Raw genomic sequence first — 19,701 nt, forward strand, 5'->3', positions numbered from 1 at the left:
TAGCAACATTAGCATCGTGACCTACATGCTAACATTACATTTTAACATCATGCTAGCTTAGCATATTCACTGTAACTACATATACAACATACACATAAAGGAGTGGGACAGGAGGACACAAATTTTAGCAACATTAGCATCGTGAGCTACATGCTAACATTATTTTTTAACATCGTGCTAGTTTAGCATATTCACTGTAACTCTGCACAAAAAACACCATAAACATATGGAGTGGGACAGGAGGACACAAATGTTAGCAACACTAGCATAGCTACATGCTAACATTAAATTTGAACATCATGCTATCTAACTTAGCATATTTACTGTAACTCTACACATACACCAACATAAACATATGGAGCGGGACAGGAGGACACAAAGTTTAGCAACATTAGCATAGTGCTCTACATGCCAACATTACATTTTAACATCATACTAGCTTAGCATATTCACTGTAACTCTACACATACAACAACATAAGCATGTGCAGCAGGACAGTAGGACACAAATTTTAGCAACACTAGCATTGCTACATGTTAACATAAAATATCAACATCACGCTATCCAACTTAGCATATTTACAGTAACTCTACACATACAACAACATAAACATTTGGAGCGGGTCAGGAGGACACACATTTTAGCAACATTAGCATCGTGAGCTATATGCTAGCATTACATTTTAACATCATGCTACTTAGCATATTCACTGTAACTACATATACAACGTACACATAAGGAGTGGGACAGGAGGACACAAATTTTAGCAACATTAGCATCGTGAGCTACATGCTAACATTATTTTTTTAACATTGTGCTAATTTAGCATATTCACTGTAACTCTGCACATATAACAACATAAACATATGGAGTGGGACAGGAGGACACAAATTTTAGCAACACTAGCATAGCTACATGCTAACATAAAATTTTAACATTACGCTATCTAACTTAGCATATTTACAGTAACTCTACACATACAACAACATAAACATTTGGTGCGGGACAGGAGGACACAAATTTTAGCAACATTAGCATCGTGACCTCCATGCTAACATTACATTTTAACATCATGCTAGCTTAGCATATTCACTGTAACTACATATACAACATACACATAAGTAGTGGGACAGGAGGACACAAATTTTAGCAACATTAGCATCGTGAGCTACATGCTAACATTATTTTTTAACATCGTGCTAGTTTAGCATATTCACTGTAACTCTGCACAAAAAACACCATAAACATATGGAGTGGGACAAGAGGACACAAATGTTGGCAACACTTGCATAGCTACATGCTAACATTAAATTTGAACATCATGCTATCTAACTTAGCGTATTTACTGTAACTCTACACATACACCAACATAAACATATGGAGCGGGACAGGAGGACACAAAGTTTAGCAACATTAGCATAGTGCTCTACATGCCAACATTACATTTTAACATCATACTAGCTTAGCATATTCACTGTAACTCTACACATACAACAACATAAGCATGTGCAGCGGGACAGGAGGACACAAATTTTAGCAACACTAGCATAGCTACATGCTAACATAAAATTTTAACATCACGCTATCTAATTTAGCATATTTACTGTAACTCTACACATACAACAACATAAACATTTGGAGCGGGACAGGAGGACACAAATTTTAGCAACATTAGCATCGTGAGCTACATGCTAACATTACATTTTAACATCATGCTAGCTTAGCATATTTACTGTAACTACATATACAACGTACACATAAGGAGTGGGACAGGACACAAATTTTAGCAACATTAGCATCGTGAGCTACATGCTAACATTATTTTTTAACATCGTGCTAGTTTAGCATATTCACTGTAACTCCGCACATATAACAACATATACATATGGAGTGGGACAAGAGGACACAAATGTTAGCAACATTAGCATAGCTACATGCTAACATTAAATTTGGACATCTTGCTATCTAACTTAGTAAATTTACTGTAACTCTACACATACAACAAACATATGGAGTGGGCCAGAGGACACAAATTTTAACAACATTAGCATCGTGAGCTACCTGCTAAAATTACATTTTAACATCATGCTAGCTTAGCATATTCACTGTAACTACATATACAACATACACATAAGGAGTGGGACAGGAGGACACAAATTTTAGCAACATTAGCATCATGAGCTACATGCTAACATTACATTTTAACATCATGCTAGCTTAGCATATTCACTGTAACTCTACACATACAACAAAATAAACAAGTGCAGCGGGACAGGACACAAATTTTAGCCACACTAGCATAGCTACATGCTAACATAAAATTTTAACATCACACTATCTCTACACATACAACAACATAAACATTTGGAGCGGGACAGGAGGACACAAATTTTAGCAACATTAGCATCGTGAGCTACCTGCTAACATTACATTTTAACATCATACTAGTTTAGCATATTCACTGTAACTCTACACATACAACAACATAAACATGTGCAGCGGGACAGGAGGACACAAATTCTAGCCACACTAGCATAGCTACATGCTAACATAAAATTTTAACATCACGCTATCTCTACACATACAACAACATAAACATTTGGAGCGGGACAGGAGGACACAAATTTTAGCAACATTATCATCGTGAGCTACCTGCTAACATTACATTTTAACATCATGCTAGCTTAGCATATTCACTGTAACTACATTTACAACGTACACATAAGGAGTGGGACAGGAGGACACAAATTTTAGCAACATTAGCATCGTGAGCTACATGCTAACATTATTTTTTAACATTGTGCTAGTTTAGCATATTCACTGTAACTCTGCACATATAACAACATAAACATATGGAGTGGGAAAGGAGGACACAAATTTTAGCAACACCAGCATAGCTATATGCTAACATAAAATTCTAACATCACGCTATCTAACTTAGCATATTTACAGTAACGCTACACATACAACAACATAAACATTTGGAGAGGGACAGGAGGACACAAATTTTAGCAACATTAGCGGTAGAAAATGGATGGATGGATAGCATCGTGAGCTTCCTGCTAACATTACATTTTAACATCATGCTAGCTTAGCATAATCACTGTAACTACATACACAACATACACATAAGGAGTGGGACAGGAGGACACAAATTTTAGCAACATTAGCATCGTGAGCTACCTGCTAACATTACATTTTAACATCATGCTAGCTTAGCATATTCACTGTAACTACATTTACAACGTACACATAAGGAGTGGGACAGGAGGACACAAATTTTAGCAACATTAGCATCGTGAGCTACCTGCTAACATTACATTTTAACATCATGCTAGCTTAGCATATTCACTGTAACTACATTTACAACGTACACATAAGGAGTGGGACAGGAGGACACAAATTTTAGCAACATTAGCATCGTGAGCTACCTGCTAACATTACATTTTAACATCATGCTAGCTTAGCATATTCACTGTAACTACATTTACAACGTACACATAAGGAGTGGGACAGGAGGACACAAATTTTAGCAACATTAGCATCGTGAGCTACATGCTAAAATTATTTTTTAACATCGTGCTAGTTTAGCATATTCACTGTAACTCTGCACATATAACAACATAAACATATGGAGTGGGAAAGGAGGACACAAATTTTAGCAACACCAGCATAGCTATATGCTAACATAAAATTCTAACATCACGCTATCTAACTTAGCATATTTACAGTAACGCTACACATACAACAACATAAAAATTTGGAGAGGGACAGGAGGACACAAATTTTAGCAACATTAGCGGTAGAAAATGGATGGATGGATAGCATCGTGAGCTTCCTGATAACATTACATTTTAACATCATGCTAGCTTAGCATATTCACTGTAACCACATACACAACATACACATAAGGAGTGGGACAGGAGGACACAAATTTTAGCAACATTAGCATCGTGAGCTACATGCTAACATTACATTTTAACATCATGTTATCTTAGCATATTCACTGTAACTACATACACAACATAAACATATAGAGTGGGACAGGAGGACACAAATTTTAGCAACATTAGCATTGTGAGCTAGATGCTAACATTACATTTTAACATCATGTTATCTTAGCATATTCACTGTAACTACATATACAACATAAACATATAGAGTGGGACAGGAGGACACAAATTTTAGCAACATTAGCATCGTGAGCTACATGCTAACATTACATTTTAACATCATGTTATCTTAGCATATTCACTGTAACTACATATACAACATAAACATATAGAGTGGGACAGGAGGACACAAATTTTAGCAACATTAGCATCGTGAGCTACATGCTAACATTACATTTTAACATCATGTTATCTTAGCATATTCACTGTAACTACATATACAACATAAACATATAAAGTGGGACAGGAGGACACAAATTTTAGCAACATTAGCATCGTGAGCTACATGCTAACATTATATTTTAACATTGTGCTAGCTTAGCATATTCACGGTAACCCTGCACATACAACAACATAAACATATGGAGGACACAAGTAAATAAATACAATTTAAAAAATAGAGGCACCTCACTGGTAAGTGCTGCTATTCGAGCTATTTTTAGAAGGACTCATCTGGTCCTTATGCGTTGGTGACCCCTGGTCTAAAGGCAGTCCTATGTCCACGTGTCCCAATAACTGTCAGCGGGACATTCTGCTTTGCTCAATCAGGTCTGAGAAAGTCAAGTTTGGGAGCCATCACTGCAACCTGGGCGACTAAGCGCTGATCAGAGACACCAGGAAGGAGCTCGTTGAGCAACATGTGTTGTGAAAGCGGGGTGGGAGTGGAGGCTGGAGGGTGGAGGGACTGCGTCTCATTGGAGAGAAGTGAGGGTGGTGCTCAGAAACCGGATCTGCTCCTCAAGTCCTGCAGTAAACAAACCTCCGGCGCGCCCTGCAGGTGGCGCCGCCGCCACCGAACCCAAACCCGCGCCGGCGTGGAAAATTCCAGCGATTTTTTTTTTTTTAGGCCGCATTCCTGCCCGGCGAAAAAAGTCTTGAATGCACACGCTTTGATTTCTGCAATTTAGGAACTGCAGCCAAGCACCACCTGGATGCACGCAGGTGGCAAAAACCCCAAATAGTCTAAAGGAAGCACAGACACAGTCGGCTCTGGGGTTTTATCAGCACAGGTTCTGTGGTCACAACTGGAACAAAGCTTCGTGAAGAACACTTCCTCACATTAAATGCACCAAAAAACCCAAAAAGTCGGCACAAAAATCAATGTAAAGATGAATCATTTGTTGGAGCCTCGACAAAAGTCCCTCATTTAGTCAAAAACTGCACACTTTGAAGACATTATTATGTAAAAACTCTATTTTGCAGACTATAAGGCGCACGGAAAATCAGTTTTTACCTTGAAAATCAACTTTTACTTTGAAAATCAGTTTTTACTTTGAAAATCATTTTTTACTTTGAAAATCAGTTTTTACTTTGAAAATCAGTTTTTACCTTGAAAATAAACTTTTACTTTGAAAATCAGTTTTTTACTTTGAAAATCAGTTTTTACTTTGAAAATCAGTTTTTGTTTTGAAAATTAGTTTTTATCTTGAAAATAAACTTTTACTTTAAAAATCTGTTTTTTACTTTGAAAATCAGTTTTTACTTTAAAAATCAGTTTTTGTTTTGAAAATTAGTTTTTACCTTGAAAATAAACTTTTACTTTGAAAATCAATTTTTTACTTTGAAAATCAGTTTTTACTTTAAAAATCAGTTTTTGTTTTGAAAATTAGTTTTTACCTTGAAAATAAACTTTTACTTTGAAAATCAGTTTTTACTTTGAAAATCAGTTTTTGCTTTGAAAATCTGTTTTTACTTTGAAAATCAGTTTTTACCTTGAAAATAAACTTTTACTTTGAAAATCCGTTTTTGTCATGAAAATTAGTTTTTACCTTGAAAATAAACTTTTACTTTGAAAATCAGTTTTTGCTTTGAAAATAAACTTTTACTTTGAAAATCAGTTTTTACTTAGAAAATGAGTTTTTACCTTGAAAATAAACTTTTACTTTGAAAATCAGTTTTTACTTTGAAAATCAGTTTTTACTTTGAAAATCAGTTTTTGTTTTGAAAATTAGTTTTTACCTTGAAATAAACTTTTACCTTGAAAATCAGGTTTTACTTTGAAAATCAGTTTTTGCTATGAAAATCAGTTTTTACTTTGAAAATTAGTTTTTACCTTAAAAATAAACTTTTACTTTGAAAATCAGTTTATACTTTGAAAATCAGTTTTTGCTTTGAAAATCAGTTTTTACCTTGAAAATGAAATTTTACTTTGAAAATCAGTTTTTACTTTGAAAATCAGTTTTTACCTTGAAAATCAGTTTTTGCCGTGAAATTCAGTTTGCCTTGAAAATCAGGTTTTACCTGGAAAATCAGTTAACTTGAAAATCAGTTTTGCCTTGAAAATCAATTTTTACCTTGAAAATCAGTTTTTGCCTTAAAAATCAGTTTTTTCGTATGAAAATCAACTTTTGCCTTGAAAATCAGTTTTCGCCTTGAAAATCAACTTTTACCTTGTAAATATTTTTTTCCCTTGAAAATCCGTTTTTGCCTTGAAAATCAGTTTTTACCTGGAAAATAATTTTTTGCCTTGAAAATCAGTTTTTGCCTTGAAAATCAGTTTTTGCCCTTAAAATCAGTTTTTGCCTTGAAAATCAGTTTTTGCTTTGAAAATCAGGTTTTACCTTGAAAATCAACCTTTACCTTAAAAATCAGTTTTTACCTTAGAAATCAGCTTTTGCCTTGAAAATCAGTTTTTACCTTGGAAATCAGTTTTTGCCGTGAAATTCAGTTTGCCTTGAAAATCAGGTTTTACCTGGAAAATTAGTTAACTTGAAAATCAGTTTTCGCCTTGAAAATCAATTTTTACCCTGAAAATCAACTTTTACCATGAAAATATATTTTTTCCTTGAAATTCAGTTTTTATCTTGAAAATCAGTTTTTACCTGGAAAATGTTTTTTTTACCTTGAAAATCAGTTTTTACCTTAAAAATCAGTTTTTGACCTTAAAATCAGTTTTTGCCTTGAAAATCAGTTTTTGTCTTGAAAATCAGTTTTTACCTTGAAAATCAGTTTTTGCCTTGAAAATCCGTTTTTGTCTTGAAAATCAGTTTTTGCCTTGAAAATCAGTTTTTGTCTTGAAAATCAGTTTTTACCTTGAAAATCAGTTTTTACCTTGAAAATCAGGTTTTGCCTTGAAAATCAGTTTTTGCCTTGAAAATCAACTTTTGCCTTGAAAATCAAATTTTGCCTTCAAAAAATTGTTTGCCTTTAAAATCAGTTTTTGCCTTGAAAATAAGTTTTGGCCTTGAAAATTAACTTTTACCTTCTGATGATTTATTTGCATTGATTCCTGCATCCATCCATCCATCCATTTTCTACCGCTTATTCCCTTTCGGGGTCGCGGGGGGCGCTGGCGCCTATCTCAGCTACAATCGGGCGGAAGGCGGGGTACACCCTGGACAAGTCGCCACCTCATTCGCAGGGCCAACACAGATGCATGTGAAATGCTAAATATTATATATTAGGAGTGTTTGGTTTGGTTCTCTTTTTTGGGGTTTCCTCTTAACATAACTGATGGTGATGCACCGCCACAGCAAACTAAGAGCCGCCACACATTAAAAATATGTTTTTCTTAAACGTGAAAAGAACCTCAAGTAACATAATATAAAGTAGTTTCCAGAAGAAGTCAAAAGTCTGACACTACTTTTAACTTTTATTGCCTATCATGTTAACAACTGTTGCAAATTCCAAAAGGGTTTTTGCCTACGGTGCAAACACCTTTGTCGTTTTTTTTACCCCAAACCGACCGCAGATATACCTTGTGAAATAAGTTATTTAATTGGTTCCAAAGAGTGTCGGTAACACGGCAGTAAAACGGCTGATCAAACAAAACAGAAGTCATCATCATGGACCACACTCAATAACTCAGTTTTGGTGAATTTACTGAAGAATTTGTGAAAGTGAAACAATACCTTGTGAAGTTGTTTATTTAATCGGTTCCAAAGAGTGTCAGTAACAAGGCAGTAAAACGGCTGATCAAACAAAACAGAAGTCATCGTTATGGACTCGCTCCAAACAGCTAAACACACTCAGTAACTCCTTTTTGGGTGAATTTACTGAGGAATTTGTGAAAGTGAAACAATACCTTGTGAAATTAACTATTTAATCGGTTCCAAAGGGTGTCAGTAACACGGCAGTAAAACGGCTGATCAAACAAAACAGAAGTCATCGTCATGGGCTCGCTCCAATCAGCTAAACACACTCAATAACTCCGTTTTGATGAATTTACTTAATAATTTGTGAAAGTGAAACAATACCTTGTGAAGTTAGTTATTTTAATCGGTTCCAAAGAGTGTCGGTAACACGGCAGCAAAACGGCAGATCAAACAAAAACAAAACAGAAGTCATCATCATGGACCCACTTCTCGCGCTCTAATCAGCTAAACTCACTCAATAACTCCGTTTTGATGAATTTACTTAATAATTGGTGAAAGTGAAACAATAGCATGTAAAATTAGTTATTTAATCGGTTCCAAAGAGTGTCAGTAACATGGCAGTAAAACGGCTGATCAAACAAAACAGAACCCATCGTTATGGACTCGCTCCAAACAGCTAAACACACTCAGTAACTCCTTTTTGGGTGAATTTATTGAGGAATTTGTGAAAGTGAAACAATACCTTGTGAAGTTAGTTATTTTAATCAGTTCCAAAGAGTGTCGGTAACACGGCAGTAAAACGGCTGATCAAACAAAACAGAAGTCATCGTCATGGGCTCGCTCCAATCAGCTAAACACACTCAGTAACTCGTTTTTGGGTGAATTTATTGAGGAATTTGTGAAAGTGAAACAATACCTTGTGAAGTTAGTTATTTTAATCAGTTCCAAAGAGTGTCGGTAACACGGCAGTAAAACGGCAGATCAAACAAAACAGAAGTCATCATCATGGACCCACTTCTCGCGCTCTAATCAGCTAAACTCACTCAATAACTCCGTTTTGATGAATTTACTTAATAATTGGTGAAAGTGAAACAATAGCATGTAAAATTAGTTATTTAATCGGTTCCAAAGAGTGTCAGTAACATGGCAGTAAAACGGCTGATCAAACAAAACAGAACCCATCGTTATGGACTCGCTCCAAACAGCTAAACACACTCAGTAACTCCTTTTTGGGTGAATTTATTGAGGAATTTGTGAAAGTGAAACAATACCTTGTGAAGTTAGTTATTTTAATCAGTTCCAAAGAGTGTCGGTAACACGGCAGTAAAACGGCTGATCAAACAAAACAGAAGTCATCGTCATGGGCTCGCTCCAATCAGCTAAACACACTCAGTAACTCGTTTTTGGGTGAATTTATTGAGGAATTTGTGAAAGTGAAACAATACCTTGTGAAGTTAGTTATTTTAATCAGTTCCAAAGAGTGTCGGTAACACGGCAGTAAAACGGCAGATCAAACAAAACAGAAGTCATCATCATGGACCCACTTCTCGCGCTCTAATCAGCTAAACTCACTCAATAACTCCGTTTTGATGAATTTACTTAATAATTGGTGAAAGTGAAACAATAGCATGTAAAATTAGTTATTTAATCGGTTCCAAAGAGTGTCAGTAACATGGCAGTAAAACGGCTGATCAAACAAAACAGAACCCATCGTTATGGACTCGCTCCAAACAGCTAAACACACTCAGTAACTCCTTTTTGGGTGAATTTATTGAGGAATTTGTGAAAGTGAAACAATACCTTGTGAAGTTAGTTATTTTAATCAGTTCCAAAGAGTGTCGGTAACACGGCAGTAAAACGGCAGATCAAACAAAACAGAAGTCATCATCATGGACCCACTTCTCGCGCTCTAATCAGCTAAACTCACTCAATAACTCCGTTTTGATGAATTTACTTAATAATTTGTGAAAGTGAAACAATACCTTGTGAAGTTAGTTATTTTAATCAGTTCCAAAGAGTGTCGGTAACACGGCAGCAAAACGGCAGATCAAACAAAAACAAAACAGAAGTCATCATCATGGACCCACTTCTCGCGCTCTAATCAGCTAAACTCACTCAATAACTCCGTTTTGATGAATTTACTTAATAATTTGTGAAAGTGAAACAATAGCATGTAAAATTAGTTATTTAATCGGTTCCAAAGAGTGTCGGTAACACGGCAGTAAAACGGCTGATCAAACAAAACAGAAGTCACCGTCATGGACTTGCTCCACTAAGCTAAACACACTCAGTAACTCCTTTTGGGTGAATTTACTGAGGAATTTGTGAAAGTGAAACAACACCTTGTGAAGTTAGTTATTTAATCTGTTCCAAAGAATGTCGGTAACACGGCAGTAAAACGGCAGATCAAACAAAACAGAAGTCATCATCATGGACGCGCTCCAAACAGCTAAACACACTAATAACTCAGTTTTGCTGAATTTACTGAGGAATTTGTGAAAGTGAAACCATACCTTGTGAAGTTAGTTATTTTAATCGGTTCCAAAGGGTGTCAGTAACACGGCAGTAAAACGGCTGATCAAACAAAACAGAAGTCACCGTCATGGACTTGCTCCACTAAGCTAAACACACTCAGTAACTCCTTTTGGGTGAATTTACTGAGGAATTTGTGAAAGTGAAACAGCACCTTGTGAAGTTAGTTATTTAATCTGTTCCAAAGAATGTCGGTAACACGGCAGTAAAATGGCAGATCAAACAAAACAGAAGTCATCATCATGGACCTGCTCCAATCAGCTAAACACACTCAGTAACTCCTTTTTGGGTGAATATACTGAGGAATTTGTGAAAGCGAAACAATACCTTGTGAAGTTAGTTATTTAATCCGTCCCAAAGAGTGTCTGTAACATGGTAGTAAAACGGCAGATCAAACAAAACAGAAGTCATCATTATGGACCCACTTCTCGCGCTCTAATAAGCTAAACTCACTCAATAACTCCGTTTTGATGAATTTACTTAATAATTTGTGAAAGTGAAACAATAGCATGTAAAATTAGTTATTTAATCGGTTCCAAAGAGTGTCGGTAACACGGCAGTAAAACGGCTGATCAAACAAAACCGAAGTCACCGTCATGGACTTGCTCCACTAAGCTAAACACACCCAGTAACTCCTTTTGGGTGAATTTACTGAGGAATTTGTGAAAATGAAACAATACCTTATGAAGTTAGTTATTTAATCTGTTCCAAAGAATGTCGGTAACATGGCAGTAAAACGGCAGATCAAACAAAACAGAAGTCATCATCATGGACCCACTTCTCGCGTTCTAATCAGCTAAACTCACTCAATAACTCCGTTTTGATGAATTTACTTAATAATTTGTGAAAGTGAAACAATAGCATGTAAAATTAGTTATTTAATCGGTTCCAAAGGGTGTCAGTAACACGGCAGTAAAACGGCTGATCAAACAAAACAGAAGTCACCGTCATAGACTTGCTCCACTAAGCTAAACACACTCAGTAACTCCTTTTGGGTGAATTTACTGAGGAATTTGTGAAAGTGAAACAATACCTTGTGAAGTTAGTTATTTAATCTGTTCCAAAGAATGTCGGTAACACGGCAGTAAAACGGCAGATCAAACCAAACAGAAGTCATCATCATGGACCTGCTCCAATCAGCTAAACACACTCAGTAACTCCTTTTTGGGTGAATATACTGAGGAATTTGTGAAAGCGAAACAATACCTTGTGAAGTTAGTTATTTAATCCGTCCCAAAGAGTGTCTGTAACATGGTAGTAAAACGGCAGATCAAACAAAACAGAAGTCATCATCATGGACCCACTTCTCGCGCTCTAATAAGCTAAACTCACTCAATAACTCCGTTTTGATGAATTTACTAAATAATTTGTGAAAGTGAAACAATACCTTGTGAAGTTAGTTATTTAATCGGTTCCAAAGAGTGTCGGTAACACGGCAGTAAAACGGCTGATCAAACAAAACAGAAGTCATCATCATGGACCTGCTCCAATCAGCTAAACACACTCAGTAACTCCTTTTTGGGTGAATATACTGAGGAATTTGTGAAAGCGAAACAATACCTTGTGAAGTTAGTTATTTAATCCGTCCCAAAGAGTGTCAGTAACACGGCAGTAAAACGGCAGATCAAACAAAACAGAAGTCATCATTATGGACCCACTTCTCGCGCTCTAATAAGCTAAACTCACTCAATAACTCCGTTTTGATGAATTTACTAAATAATTTGTGAAAGTGAAACAATACCTTGTGAAGTTAGTTATTTAATCGGTTCCAAAGAGTGTCGGTAACACGGCAGTAAAACGGCTGATCAAACAAAACAGAAGTCACCGTCATGGACTTGCTCCACTAAGCTAAACACACTCAGTAACTCCTTTTGGGTGAATTTACTGAGGAATTTGTGAAAGTGAAACAATACCTTGTGAAGTTAGTTATTTAATCTGTTCCAAAGAATGTCGGTAACACGGCAGTAAAACGGCAGATCAAACAAAACAGAAGTCATCATCATGGACGCGCTCCAAACAGCTAAACACACTAATAACTCAGTTTTGCTGAATTTACTGAGGAATTTGTGAAAGTGAAACCATACCTTGTGAAGTTAGTTATTTTAATCGGTTCCAAAGGGTGTCTGTTACACGGCAGTAAAACGGCCGATCAAACAAAACACAAGTCATCGTCATGGACCACACTCAGTAACTCCTTTTTGGGTGAATTTACTGAGGAATTTGTGAAAGTGAAACAACACCTTGTGAAATTAGTTATTTAATCGGTTCCAAAGAGTGTCGGTAACACGGCAGTAAAACGGCTGATCAAACAAAACAGAAGTCACCGTCATAGACTTGCTCCACTAAGCTAAACACACTCAGTAACTCCTTTTGGGTGAATTTACTGAGGAATTTGTGAAAGCGAAACAATACCTTGTGAAGTTAGTTATTTAATCTGTTCCAAAGAATGTCGGTAACACGGCAGTAAAACGGCAGATCAAACCAAACAGAAGTCATCATCATGGACCTGCTCCAATCAGCTAAACACACTCAGTAACTCCTTTTTGGGTGAATATACTGAGGAATTTGTGAAAGCGAAACAATACCTTGTGAAGTTAGTTATTTAATCCGTCCCAAAGAGTGTCAGTAACATGGTAGTAAAACGGCAGATCAAACAAAACAGAAGTCATCATCATGGACCCACTTCTCGCGCTCTAATAAGCCAAACTCACTCAATAACTCCGTTTTGATGAATTTACTAAATAATTTGTGAAAGTGAAACAATACCTTGTGAAGTTAGTTATTTAATCGGTTCCAAAGAGTGTCAGTAACACGGCAGTAAAACGGCTGATCAAACAAAACAGAAGTCAACGTCATGGACCCGCTCCTAGCGCTCTAATCAGCGAAACACTGATTGGGATGTAAAAAAAACAAACAAATGTGCTGGGATTCCCACCTCCAAAACACTTTATGGCATCTGGGAACCACGCAACTCTTAATACATGAGGCCCCTGGTGCTTCTCATGTTTGAGGAGCAGGGGCCCAAATCCACGTGTGGCCATCCAAAGAAGTGAACGTACGGGAAACTCCGGGCAGTAAAAGCTCATCAATCTCAGGATGGGACATTTCTACATCCTGCGGATGAAAAGTGAAGTGATTTGATGCCAGCTGAAAGAAAGGGAAGGAGAGGACCAGAAGAAAAGGGGGAAAAAAAAGAGAATAAAACCTCATAAATTATCTTTAAAATATTGGATGTTCCTCGTTCAACTCTGAGAGGGACAAGCGGTAGGAAATGGATGCATGGACTTGAGGTTTATGTATTGACATGTGTTGTTTCTTCTTGTTGGTTTGAAGTCTGTATGACTTAAGAGAAAGGAGGACGAAAAACAGGAGGAAAAAGTAAAGGAAGACAACAGAAAAGAAGAAAAAGAAAAGAAAAGGGGGAGAGGATGAAGAGCAATGGGAAGCAGGAAGAAGAGAGGGAAGAAAAAAAGATGAGGAGGAGGAAGAAGAAGAAAGAGACACAAGATGAAAAAGAAAAAAAACAGGAAAAAGAAAAATGATTTAAAAAATAGAAAAAAAAGGAGAAAAAAGAAAGGAAGGCAAAGTAAAGGAAGACAAGAGGAAGGAGAAGAAAAAAGGAAAAGGAGAACAAGGGGAAGGGGAAAGAGAGGAGGAAGACAAAGAAAGAGAGAAAAGAAGAAGAGGAAAAAAAACAGGATGAAAAAGGAAGGACGGGAAAAAGAAAAATATTAAGGAGAAGAACAATTAAGAGAATGAAAAGGAGAGGGAAAAACTAAAAGAAAAAAGAAACAGGAGAAGAATATAAGAATGATAAAAAAGGAGAGAGAAAAAAGACACGAAAAAGAGAAGAATTGAAGAACAAAAGGAGAACAAGAAGATGGAGACAAAAGCCAGGGAGAGTAAAGGAGGACAAGAGGAAGGAAAAGCAAAAGGAAAAAAAGGGGAGAGGAAGACAAAGGAGAAAAAACAAGAAGAAAAAAGAAATGAAAAGAGCAATAAGGAGAAAAAGAAAAAAATTGTGAAAAGTTACTGATGTCCATTCTCACTATTTTAGTGTAGAAATGTGATTAACATAACTATTGTGGTTATTAATGATTATATACATACATATATGTATATGTATGTATATATAAACATACATTTATGTTTATATATATCAAATATATACATTATATATATACATATGTATATATATACATACATAGATGTGTATATATGTATCTATATATATAAACATATATATATGTTTATGTATATAGATACATATATATGTATGTATGTATATATACATACATATATATGTATATAAACATATATATATGTTTATATATATATGTTTATATATACATATATATATATGTATGTATGTAGAAACAAATATATGTATATATAAACATACATTTATGTTTATATATGTATATCAAATATATACATTATATATACATATGTATATATATATACATACATATATGTGTATATATGTATCTATATATATAAACATATATATATATGTTTATATATATAGATACATATATATGTATGTATGTATATATACATACATATATATATATGTATATATAAACATATATATATGTTTATATATATATATATATATATATCAGATATATACATTATATATATACATATGTATATATATGTATATACATACATATGTATGTATCTATATATATATATATATTTAAACATATATATATATGTTTGTATATATATAAACGTATATATATATGTTTATATATATATAAACGTATATATATATATATGTATATATATACATACATACATATATATGTATATATATAAACATATATATATATATGTTTATACATATATCAAATATATACATTATATATATACCTATGTATAAATATACATACATACATACATATATGTATATATATAAACATATATATATATGTTCATAAATATAATATATACATTATATATACATATATACATTATATATATACATTTTTACATTATATATATACACACATATATATATATATATATATATATATATATATATATATATATATATATGTATGTACATGTTTATATATACACACATGATTAATGTGTTCATCTCCATTTTACTATTAGGGTAAATGATTATCTGCGATGAGGTGGCAACTTGTCCAGGGTGTACGCCGCCTTCTGCCCGAATGCAGCTGAGATAGGCTCCAGCGACTCCAAAAAGGGACAAGCGTTAGAAAATGGATGGATGGGTTAATGATTAAATACATATACACACACACACACACACATATATATATATATATATATATATATACATACATATATACACATATGTATATATACTCATTCATACATACATACATATCTATCTATATACATATACATAACATACACATGATTAATGTGTTCATCTCCATTTTACTATTGTGGTTAATGATTAAATGCATACACACACATATATGTATATATGTATATGTGTATATATATAAATATGATTACATGCATATATATACACATGATTAATGTGTTCATCTCCATTTCACTATTGTGGTTATCAATGCTGACATACTTCTATACACACATGATTAATGTGTTCATCTCCATTTGACTATTGTGGTTATTAATGATGACATACTTCTATACACACATGATTAATGTGTTCATCTCCATTTCACTATTGTGGTTATTAATGATGACATACTTCTATACACACATGATTAATGTGTTCATCTCCATTTCACTATTGTGGTTATTAATGATGACATACACATGATTAATGTGTTCATCTCCATTTCACTATTGTGGTTATTAATGATGACATATTTCTACACACACATGATTAATGTGTTCATCTCCATTTCACTATTGTGGTTATTAATGATGACACACACATGATTAATGTGTTCATCTCCATTTCACTATTGTGGTTATTAATGATGACATATTTCTACACACACATGATTAATGTGTTCATCTCCGCTTGACCGAGCGGTAGAAAGAAGTGTGGCGCCGGCACAAGGCGAGAAGAAGATGAAGACGACGGACAAAAGAGTTGGTTGGCGTCACCGTGAACAAAAGAGGAGTTTGATAAAAGACGAGAAAAGTGTTTTATATAAAAAAAAAAAAAAAGGGCTTTGTGTTATCAGTGTGATGTTACAGCCGTGTTGCATCATCCTGCTCGCACGCACAACTCTGCACTCACATCTTTGCTGACGACCAACGCTCAACTTGCCACAGTTTTGCTGCCAAACCAGACAAAAGTGTGTGTGTGTGTGTGTGTGTGTGTGTGTGTGTGCGCGTGTGTGTGTGCGCGTGTGTGTGTGTGTGAGGCAACCTCGGAGCATGAAGGTTTGTCAGTTGGGCGACTAACTCCAATCATCCAGACCAGGGGTCACCAACACGGTGCCCGCGGGCACCAGGTCGCCCGTAAGGACCAGATGAGTCGCCCGCCGGCCTGTTCTAAAAATAGCTCAAATAGCAGCACTTACCAGTGAGCTGCCTCTATTTTTTAAATTGTATTTATTTACTAGCAAGCTGGTCTCGCTTTGCTGGACATTTTTAATTCTAAGAGAGACAAAACTCAAATAGAATTTGAAAATCCAAGAAAACATTTTAAAGACTTGGTCTTCACTTGTTTAAATAAATACATTTCTTTTTTTACTTTGCTTCTTATAACTTTCAGAAAGACAATTTTAGAGAAAAAATACAACCTTAAAAATTATTTTAGGATTTTTAAACACATATACCTTTTTACCTTTTAAATTCCTTCCTCTTATTTCTTGACAATTTAAATCAATGTTTAATTATTTTTTTATTGTGAAGAATAATAAATACATCCATCCATCCATCCATTTTCTACCGCTTACTCCCTTTCGGGATCGCGGGGGGCGCTGGCGCCTATCTCAGCTACAATCGGGCGGAAGGCGGGGTACACCCTGGACAAGTCGCCACCTCATTGCAGGGCCAACACAGATAGACAGACAACATTTTAAATAAATTCTTCATTTTAGCTTCTGTTTTTTCAACGAAGAATATTTGTGAAATATTTCTTCCAACTTATTATGATTAAAATTCAAAAAAATTATTCCGGCAAATCTAGAAAATCTGTAGAATCAAATTTAAATATTATTTCAAAGTTTTTTGAATTTCTTTTTGAATTTTTGTGATGGAAAATCTAGAAGAAATAATGATTTGTCTTTGTTAGAAATATAGCTTGGTCCAATTTGTTATATATTCTAACAAAGTGCAGAATGGATTTTAACCTATTTAAAACATGTCATCAAAATTCTAAAATTAATCTTAATCAGGAAAAATTACTAATGCTGTTCCATAAATTATTATTATTTTTTTTTTTCAAAAAGATTCAAATTCGCTAGTTTTTCTCTTCTTTTTTCGGTTGAATTATGAATTTTAAAGAGTCGAAATTGAAGATAAACTATGTTTCAAAATTAAATTTTCTTTTTTTTTGTGCTTTCTCCTCTTTTAAACCGTTCAATTAAGTGTTTTTTTCATGATTTATTTTCTACGAAAAACCTTCCGTAAAAGGAAAAAAAAAATGTACGACAGAATGACAGACAAAAATACCCTTTTTTTAATATATATATATATATATATATATATATATATATATATATATATATATATATATATATATATATATATATATATATTTATCTGTTTCCATATATATTTATTGTGAGAAATCATTAATATGATCAGTGTTTCCACAAAGATAAATATCATTAATTATTAATAGTTAATAATTATTAGAAATATAGCTTGGTCCAATTTGTTATATATTTTAACAAAGTGCAGATTGGATTTTAACCTATTTAAAACATGTCATCAAAATTCTAAAATTAATCTTAATCAGGAAAAATGACTAATGATGTTCCATAAATTCTTCGAATTAGCTAGTTTTTCCTCTTCTTTTTTCGGTTGAATTTTGAATTTTAAAGAGTCGAAATCGAAGATAAACTATGTTTCAAAATTAAATTTTCATTTGCTTCGTGTTTTCTCCTCTTTTAAACCGTTCAATTAAGTGTTTTTTTCATGATTTATTTTCTACGAAAAACCTTCCGTAAAAGGAAAAAAAATGTACGACGGAATGACGGACAGAAATACCCATTTTTTAAAATATATATATACATATATATATATATAGATTTATTTATTAAAGGTAAATTGAGCAAATTGGCTATTTCTGGCAATTTATTTAAGTGTGTATCAAACTGGTAGCCCTTCGCATTGATCAGTACCCAAGAAGTAGCTCTTGCTTTCAAAAAGGTTGCTGACCCCTGATCCAGATGAATATTTGCACTCCATTGTCACGATCATGTGTGAGACTCACCTCCACCGCCAGGCTGCTTCCTTCTAGAAGGCTCCTGACGTCACTTGTGTCCCACTTTGAAGACCCCCCTCACATCCTTGCTGTCCCACTTTGAAAACGCCCTCAGATCCTCCATCTTTGCACTGAAACCACAAGTTCTCTTGTTTCAATCACGTCTCCCACTTCACGAGTACTTCAGCGAGCACAAAAGGTGGCGTCTCGGCCTGGTCGGCCAGAGCATAAGGAGATGTTGCAGGTGGGATCAGTACGCTCATTTGCATCCTAAACTTATTGGCTTTGCGTTCTTTATGTTTTTTTTTTATCCACTTTTGGGGTCCTGCATACATGCAAATTAGAAGATCGTGACCGACAAAGTCTCGTAACGACGCTGATGTGACAAATTGGAAGAATATTTGTGAACGTCTGCAGGAATATAGAACAAGAGTTGGCATAAAAAGATCCCGGGAAAAGTCTGCAATGTTGATGCCAAGCCTGTAGGGGGCGACACAAAGAAAAGGAGAGTTTGACCGTGAAAGAGGGAACAAGAAAAAGAATGTAAAGATGGAGAACAATACAAGAGGAAGATAAAGGAGAAAAAGAATAATAGGAAGAAAACAGAGAAGAAAAAAGAAAAAAGAGAAAGGAAAACAATAAAAAAATAAAGTAGAACAAGAAAAAGTTAAATGAGAACAAGTAAATGAGGGAGATAAAGGAGAACAAGAAAAGGAATATAAAGTGTGAGAACAAGAAAGAAAGAGGAAAATAAAGAAAGACAACCAGAAAAAAAAAGAATACAAAGGAGAACAAGAAAAATAAGAAGACAAGATGGAGAAAAAAACAAGAGGAAGATAAA

At 34.5% G+C, this 19,701-nt stretch overlaps 2 protein-coding genes across 3 annotated transcripts in view; one reads left to right on the forward strand and one right to left on the reverse strand.

Moving 5' to 3' along the window:
- The window catches only part of lpp (LIM domain containing preferred translocation partner in lipoma), a 515,529-nt gene that overhangs the window by 474,526 nt on the left and 21,302 nt on the right, over window positions 1–19,701 (reverse strand). For both annotated transcript variants that reach the window (XM_061888695.1, XM_061888697.1), the window contains exon 2: window positions 18,870–18,991. The gene's annotated coding sequence lies outside the window, so the exon portion shown is untranslated. The remainder of the gene's footprint in view (window positions 1–18,869; window positions 18,992–19,701) is intronic.
- Window positions 1–19,701, forward strand: part of bcl6aa (BCL6A transcription repressor a) — a 61,101-nt gene that overhangs the window by 4,762 nt on the left and 36,638 nt on the right. The gene's annotated exons all lie outside the window — the stretch shown is intronic.

The sequence above is a fragment of the Nerophis ophidion genome, linkage group LG26 (assembly GCF_033978795.1).
Source record: "Nerophis ophidion isolate RoL-2023_Sa linkage group LG26, RoL_Noph_v1.0, whole genome shotgun sequence".
Lineage (NCBI taxonomy): Eukaryota > Metazoa > Chordata > Actinopteri > Syngnathiformes > Syngnathidae > Nerophis > Nerophis ophidion.